The sequence below is a fragment of the Sapajus apella genome, unplaced genomic scaffold (genome assembly GCF_009761245.1).
Source record: "Sapajus apella isolate SASKATOON/1434 unplaced genomic scaffold, GSC_monkey_1.0 scaffold19, whole genome shotgun sequence".
Taxonomy (NCBI): Eukaryota; Metazoa; Chordata; class Mammalia; order Primates; family Cebidae; genus Sapajus; species Sapajus apella.
The window spans coordinates 27,479,364-27,488,848 of NW_022436959.1; positions in this window are offsets into that span (position 1 = coordinate 27,479,364).

Consider the following 9,485-nt stretch of genomic DNA (forward strand, 5'->3'; position numbering starts at 1 on the left):
TGAAATAAAATGGGAAGGCAAGACTGGAGAAAAAAGGGTAAAAAGGAATGAACAAAGTCTCCAAGAAATGTGGGACTATGTGAAAAGACCTAATCTACGTTTGATAGGCATACCTGAATGCGATGAAGAGAATGAATCCAAGCTGGAAAATACTCTTCAGGATATTATCTAGGAAAACTTCCCCAACCTAGTAAGGCAGGCAAACATTCAAGTCCAGGTAATAAAGAGAACACCACAAAGATATTCATCAAGAAGAGCAACCCCAAAGCACATAATCATCAGATTCACCAGGGTTGAAATGAAGGAGAAAATACTAAGGGCAGCCAGAGAGAAAGGTCGGGTTACCCACAAAGGGAAGCCCATCAGGCTCACAGATCTCTCAGCAGAAACCCTACAAGCCAGAAGAGAGTGGGGGCCAATATTCAACATCCTTAAAGAATAGAACTTTCAACCCAGAATCTCCTATGCAGCCAAACTAAGCTTCATAAGTGAAGGAAAAATAAAATCCTTTGGGAACATGCAAGTACTCAGAGATTTCATCACCACCACGCCAGCTCAACAAGAGCTCCTGAAAGAGGCTCTACACATATAAAGGAACAACAAGTACCAGCTCAACTAAAGGGCAAAACACCCAGCTAGCACCAAAATGGCACTATCAAATTCGCACATAACAATATTAACCCTAAATATAAATGGACAAAATGCCACAAACAAAAGACACAGACTGGCAAATTGGATAAAAAGCCAAAACCCATTGGTGTGCTGCATCCAGGAAACCCATCTCACATGCAAGGATACACAAAGGCTCAAAATAAAGGGATGGAGGAAGATTTACCAACCAAATGGAGAGCAAAAAAAAGCAGGAGTTGCAATTCTCATCTCTGATAAATTAGACTTTAAACAACAAAGATCATAAGAGACAAAGAAGGACATTACATAATGGTAAAAGGATCAATGAAACAAGAAGAGCTAACGATCCTAAATATATACACACCCAATACAGGAGCACCAAGATATATAAGCAATTTCTTAATGACTTACAAAGAGAGTTAGACTCCCACACAATAATAGTGGGAGACTTAAACATCCTGTTGTCAATATTAGATCAACCAGACAGAAAATCAACAAGGATATCCAGGACTTGAACTCAGACCTGGACCAAGCAAACCTAATAGACATTTACAGAACTCTCCACCCCAAATCCACAGAATATACATTCTTCTCAGCACCACATCACACCTACTCTAAAATTGACCACATAATTGGGAGTAAATCACTCCTCAGCAAATGCAAAAAAACGGAAATCGTAACAAACAGTCTCTCAGACCACAGTGCAATCAAGTTAGAACTCAGAATTCAAAAACTAACCCAGGACCACACAGCTTCATGGAAACTGAACAACTTGCTCTTGAATGTTGACTGGATAAACAATGAAATGAAGGCAGAAATAAAGATGTTCTTCGAAACCAACGAGAATGAAGACACAACATACCAGAATCTCTGGGACACATTTAAAGCAGTCTCTAGAGGAAAATATATAGCAATAAGTGCCCACATGAGAAGCAAGGAGAGATCAAAAATTGACGCCCTATCGTCAAAACTGAAAGAGCTAGAGGAGCAAGATCAAAAAACCTCAAAGTCTAGCAGAAGACAAGAAATAGCTAAGATCAGAGCAGAACTGAAGGAGATAGAGACACAAAAAAACCCTTCAAAAAATCAATAAATCCAGGAGCTGGTTTTTTGAAAAGATCAACAAAATAGACAGACCAATAGCCAGATTAATAAAAGAAAAAAGAGAGAATAACCAAATTGATGCAATAAAAAACGATAAAGGGGATATCACCACAGATTCCAAAGAAATTCAAACCATCATCAGAGATTATTACAAACAACTCTATGCACACAAACTAACAAACCTGGAAGAAATGGATAAATTCCTGGACACTTGCCTCCTGCCAAGCCTAAACCAGGAAGAAGCCAAAACCCTGAACAGACCCATAACAAGGTCTGAAGTTGAGGCAGCAATTAAGAGCTTACCACCCAAAAAAAGCCCAGGTCCAGATGGGTTCACAGCTGAATTCTACCAGACATACAAAGAGGAGCTGGTACCATTTCTTCTGAAATTATTCCAAACAATACAAAAAGAGGGAATTCTTCCCAAATCATTTTATGACACCAACATCATCCTGATTCCAAAACCCGGCAGAGACTCAACAGGAAAAGAAAACTACAGGCCAATATCCATGATGAACATAGATGCAAAAATCTTCAATAAAATACTGACAAGCCGATTGCAACAGCACATCAAAAAGCTTATCCACCATGATCAAGTAGGCTTCATCCCGGGGATGCAAGGCTGGTTCAACATACGCAAGTCTATAAACGTAATTCACCACATAAACAGAACCAAAGACAAAAACCACATGATTATCTCAATTGATGCAGAGAAGGCCTTTGACAAAATTCAACAGCCCTTTATGCTAAAAACACTCAATAAGCTAGGTATCGATAGAACGTATCTCAAAATAATAAAAGCTATTTATGACAAACCAACAGCCAATATCATACTGAATGGGCAAAAACTGGAAGCATTCCCCTTGAAATGTGGCACCAGACAAGGATGCCCTCTCTCACCACTGCTATTCAATATAGTATTAGAAGTTCTAGCCAGAACCATCAGGCAAGAAAAAGAAATAAAGGGCATTCAAATAGGAAAGGAGGAAGTCAAATTGTCTCTATTTGCAGACGACATGATTGTATATCTAGAAGACCCCATCGTCTCAGCCCCAAACCTCCTGAAACTGATAAGCAAGTTCAGCAAAGTCTCAGGATACAAAATCAATGTGCAAAAATCACATGCATTCCTATACACCAATAACAGACTTAAAGAGAGCCAAATCAAGAACAAACTTCCATTCACAATTGCCACAAAGAGAATAAAATACCTAGGAATACAACTAATAAGGAATGTAAAGGACCTCTTCAAGGAGACTACAAGCCACTGCTCAACGAAATAAGAGAGGACACAAACAGATGGAGAAACATTCCATGTTCATGGTTAGGAAGAATCAATATCGGGAAAATGGCCATACTGCCCAAAGTAATTTACAGATTCAATGCTATCCCCATCAAGTTACCAATGACCTTCTTCGCAGAACTGGAAAAAATCACCTTAAACTTCATATGGAACCAAAAGAGAGCCCGCATAGCCAAGTCAATTCTAAGCAAAAAGAACAAAGTGGGGGGCATCACACTACCAGACTTCAAACTATACTACAAGGCTACAGTAATCAAAACAGCATGGTACTGGTACAAAAACAGAGATATAGACCAATGGAACAGAACAGAGGTCTCGGAGGCAACACAACATATCTACAACCATCTGATCTTTGACAAACCAGACAAAAACAAGCAATGGGGAAAGGATTCCCTGTTCAATAAATGATGTTGGGAAAGCTGGCTAGCCATGTGCAGAAAGCAGAAACTGGACCTCTTCCTGACACCTTACACTAAAATTAACTCCAGATGGATTAAAGACTTAAACATAAGACCTAACACCATGAAAACCCTAGAAGAAAATCTAGGCAATACCATTCAGGACGTAGGTGTAGGCAAGGACTTCCTGACCAAAACACCAAAAGCATTGACAACAAAAGCCAAAATAGACAAATGGGACCTAATCAAACTCTACAGCTTCTGCACAGCAAAAGAAACAATCATTAGAGTGAATCGGCAACCAACAGATTGGGAAAAAATTTTTGCAGTTTACCCATCTGATAAAGGGCTGATATCCAAAATTTACAAAGAACTAAAGCAGATTTACAAGAAAAAAACTAACAAGCCCATTCAAAAGTGGGCAAAGGATATGAACAGACACTTTACAAAAGAAGACATACGTGAGGCCAACAAACGTATGAAAAAATGCTCATCATCACTGGTCATCAGAGAAATGCAAATCAAAACTACATTGAGATACCATCTCACGCCAGTTAGAATGGCGATCATTAAAAAATCTGGAGACAACAGATGCTGGAGAGGATGTGGAGAAATAGGAACACTTTTGCACTGTTGGTGGGAGTGTAAATTAGTTCAACCATTGTGGAAGACAGTGTGGCGATTCCTCAAGGACATAGAAATAGAAATTGCATTTGACCCAGCAATCCCATTACTGGGTATATATCCAAAGGATTACAAATCGTTCTACTGTAAGGACACGTGTACACGAATGTTCATTGCAGCACTGTTTACAATAGCAAAGACCTGGAACCAACCCAAATGCCCATCAACGATAGACTGGATAGGGAAAATGTGGCACATATACACCATGGAATATTATGCAGCCATCAAAAACGATGAGTTTGGGTCCTTTGTAGGGACATGGTTGAACCTGGAAACCATCATTCTCAGCAAACTGACAGAAGAGCAGAAGATCAAACACCGCATGTTCTCACTCATAGGCAGGTGTTGAACAATGAGAACACATGGACACAGGGAGGGGAGCACTACACACTGGGGTCAGTTGGGGGGAAATAGGGGAGGGACGGTGGGGGGTGGGAAGCTGGGGAGAGATAGCAAGGGGAGAAATGCCAGATGTAGGTGATGGGGAGGAAGGCAGCAAATCACACTGCCACGTGTGTTCCTATGCAACAATTTTGCATGTTCTTCACATGTACCCCAAAACCTAAAATGCAATAAAATAAATAAATGGGAAAACAAAACAAAACAAAACAAAACAAAAAAAAAACTATGAACATACTTATTGGTGTGAGAGCTAGAATTTGCTTTTCTTTCAGTAATTGTCAAAATGCTTCACAGATACATCTAATGACAGCTACAGGAAATACTTTTTTTTTTTCAGTTTCAGATATGGCAAGCTTAGCGCTCTTATACTTCATCTTTCCAACCTCAGTTTTCTCATCTATAAAATGCAAATATCTATATTATGTGACTAAGTTCACTACTGAATAAGATAATGCAGATATAAAATAAGTGCTATTATTCCTAATATTATGGACAATATGTAAATTATGTCTCATATTAAAAATCTTATAAGAAATTGCTTACTGTATTTGTTTCAATATAGAATACATATAAAATAAGCACTTAATATTAATTTTGGTGGGAGCATGGTATTGATTAATCAACAAGTATTTTATTGACCTCTTGTGGTACTCCAGGAGCCATGCTAAGTGTTGAGTGTAAAATCATGGGAAAATTCTAGTGGAAGAGAAATACAATAGTATACAAAAACTGTGAGCTTTATGTAAATGACAACTAGTGTATATTAAATATTTTCTAGAAGTGAAGGCTATGCTAAGCATTTCAAATACATTACCATATTTATATTAACATAGTCAAATGTGAGCAAAATGTGATTTACCCATTAATGCTACATTTACAGTTATCGTGCTTACAATAAAATAAAGCTGGCTTTTGTTTCAAATAAACCTACAATAAGGCCAATTAATGGACTAATGTCATTCACTTTGGCAATCACTAAAAATCATTGTCTACACATGATATATATTAGTACCACAGTAAGTGCCTAAATTTTCCTATGACCTCACGTCTATGCATTTGCAGTATCAGCACAACAGACCATGGATCAGACACCCTCATTGTTCGCTGATAACCATTTAAACCAAATACGTTCTCTTTCTGTCATTAGATAGTTTTTGTGAGAAACTGTAGTAAAAATAAATAAAAATAAATAAATAAATAACTACCATCATGGAAGACAGTGTGGCAATTCCTCAAGGACCTAGAAATGGAAATTCCATTTGACCCAGCAATCCCATTATTGGGTATATATCCAAAGGATTGTAAATTGTTCTACTATAAGGACACATGCACATGAATGTTCGTTGCAGCACTATTTACAATAGCAAAGACCTGGAACCAACCCATATTCCCACTGATAATAGACAGGACAGGGAAAATGTGGCACATATACACCAATGAGTTCATGTCCTTTGTAGGGACATGGTTGAACCTGGAAACCATCATTCTCAGCAAATTGACACAAGAACAGAAAATCAAACACCACATGTTCTCACTCATAGGTGGGTATTGAACAATGCGAACACATGGACACGGGGAGGGGAGCACTACACACTGGGGTCTGTTGAGGGGAAATAGGGGAGGGACAGCGGGGGGTGGGGAGTTGGGGAGAGATAGCGTGGGGAGAAATGCCAGATATAGGTGATGGGGAGGAAGGCAGCACATCACACTGCCATGTGTGTACCTATCCAACAACCTTGCATGTTCTTCACATGTACTCCAAAACCTAAAATGCAATAAAAAAATACTATTCCTATCCAAATTGACTATTACTCATCTAGGATCTACAACAGATCCCTTTCTGAGTATAATAAGACAAAGGTCTTACCACTTCCAAACACAGTTAAAAAAAAAAAAATTCCTGGGAATGTAAGGATACTAGCCATGCTGTAACATGTATTTCAAAAAAAAAAAAAATCAAGTTTATTCAAAACACAAATAAGTTTGATTCTGAAAAGCAAGGCTTTAAGAAAATATATGTAAAAACAATCAAACAAACTACAGTAAATCTACAGTCACATGTATATTCCACAGCATTAACCTTCATCCGGACTAAGAAGAAACTGGATGTTAAAAAATTTTTTTTCAAAAAATGGTAGCACATGGGCTATACTTAAAACTTGGTTAACAGAAGAGCCTTATAAATCAGCTGTGCAGACTAAAGTCTCACTAGATTAGTATATTCAAAAGGTGTAGGGAAAAACAAAAAAAAACCATAATTTTATATAGTTTGCTATTAAAGATTCATTCTTTTAGTTTAAGTATTATACCTTTCCCACATCTTCGTTATAATAATTCTGAAAGGGGTGATGATGTCACTCATATTTTAGGAGATACTGTTGTCGACGTATTCTGAAAAATGACCAGAGGCACAGAATTTCTAAGATCAAGAAGAAGAAAAGGAGACAGATGAAAGAGAAAAGAGGGAAGAGACAGAGGATTGGGGGGCCTTCTACATAACTGTTCTTAAAGCCTTTCATTCTCCTAAACTTTGGACACACACACACACTCACACACATATATGTGTGTAATTCGATGGCATTTAAATCCTTTCATGAAGTTGGTTTTTTTTTTTTTTTTTTTTTTTTTTTTTTTTTTTTTTTTTCGCCTTTAAGCCCTCTATGTGGTTTTTTTTATATTTTTTAAATAGTTTTTTTTTTTTTTTTTTTTTTTTTTTTTTTTTAATGCTTGTTTGGCCATAGTAAGCCCTGTAGGCTAGTTCTGGTACCATTTTAAACTAGCTTCATTACTATTTGAGCATTTCTTTGTTTTGTAAAACAAGACTCATATTTTACTTTCCAGGACTCAGATTTTGAATTAGCCATTGCTCATGGTACCCTGGCTCCTTTCATTGGAAATTGCTATTGAGATATTTTTAGTATGCTCATTACTAACAGGATGTCATTGCTTCTGGTCCCTTTCATTGGAGAATACTAAGAAAAGATACATGCGTATATACGTGCATACATGGATGGATAATAGATGACGATACATAGTTGTAGACATGTAACGATTTCATATTGATACTTCTACATCAATAACAGTATCACAGTCTTCTTCATTTTGTTCATTACATGTCTGTCTTTCTCTAAATTGAAACTCTGGTAACTATCAGCATCAATATATCTAACAATATCCCCAATATTTTGACACCCATTTTATTAAAACCAAAAAAATAGTCTTGAAGATTTCTTTGTAGTACTTCTCTCTCATATGAAAAAAGAATACTGTGTTCAAAAGTTACTTGAGTCTTACTACTGGATGATTATTTTATCAATATGACAAACAGTTTGTTTCTATTTGAGTTAAACATAATAAATGTTTCCAAAGACCAAATTATATTTTAAAAATACTCAAAAAGGCCTTGCTCATATTCTCATTTCCCTCTAGTTCCCACCTATCCCTTACAAGTTAGCATTTCACTTGGTTCCTTATTTTTTACATGAAAGTGAAAACAAACACTCGTGTTCATATTTTTTCTTCTTACACTAAACTTAATATTCACTATTTCTAAAACTAAGCATAATGACAAAGCAACACATCTCATTTTGAAATTAGAATTATGAGATTTGAAAAATGGATTCTCACAGAGGGGTAAATTAATAACTGTAATCTTTCTAGAAGAAACTCTTTTGAAGGTGAGAAAATCTAAAGCTTTTATCATGGACAATAAACATAGGTGTAGTAAGAAAGTGAAAAAAAGGATCAATCGATTTGACTCTTACTAGCATATTCAACATGTTTGGTAGCCCCTTAATCCCCAACCACTGCCCAACTCTCTCTTTCTCTTGTTGCTCTCTCTCCTTCTCAACTCCTCATTCTTTTTACCCTTCAAATTCTTTTTAATGGCTAAAGCCCACCTATGTAAGCTCAATCAGTTTCAATCCTCTGTTTTGGGTAAAATATCTTGTCTCTCTTCTTTTCACAAGTTATATGCACTCATCAATGTATGATCTGTGCCTTTCAGCATTTACATATTATCTGCACATTTTCAAGGAACTTTACAATCACATTTAACATTTACCTCCCAGTTCTTAGCAGTGTTAACCTCACTTTATGGCTGTGGTAACAGTCACTGAGCAGCTAAGTGACTTGCCCATTCCTAAACTGTACCTCCCAGCATGCAAGTCCCCAGTGTATTGTTGAGCTCCGTGTGTCACTGCCTGAGTCTAGCCTTTATTTACTGCATCATCTTCGAGAAGTGGGCAACAGTCACATGAACTTTCAAGGCGTAGTTAAAATACATATTAAATTGACTTTGTACTAGCCACTGTCTAAACCTTAACGTTCTAAAAGTTTTCCTCCTTTTGCTCTTCTATGAGAAAACTATCACCAATAATTCAAGTAAAAGTAAAATGTTAAATCTAAGAAATGCACAATTGTCTTCTGAGATTTGTGCTAAGAACAAACATTTAAAATATTCTCCACACTTTAGAAAAATTCGAGTGGGCCTTATAAGTAGTTTATTTAGAACACAGAAATGCAGCATTTACTCAAAGACTCATTATAGCCAAGGCTTAATCCCAATAATTCCCTGGACTCGAGAAACTGGACTTTGTTTCTGAAATGTCACCCATCCCTTTCAAATCAGAGTGAAATCAGAATTAAAGTGAAGACAGCAGTATTTATTTTGTTTTGCTCATTTTTTAAACCTAATCCTATATGCACACTTTTGTCTGTTGCATATTTATATTTTCAGGCACTCTAGAAATTTCAGTCTTGAGTTTTGGAAGGAGAAAAAAGCATAGTAAAAACAAACGCATTTGACTGCATGAGTCTTCTTTTGTGACTAACTTAATGGCTTCCATTCCCAGAAGTTCCTAATAAATTATGAAGGTATTTCTCTTGAGTGTAATAACATCTTTTACAAAGGGAGACCTTATGTTCTACCTACACCCCAGACATCAATTAAACCTCTGTGAACC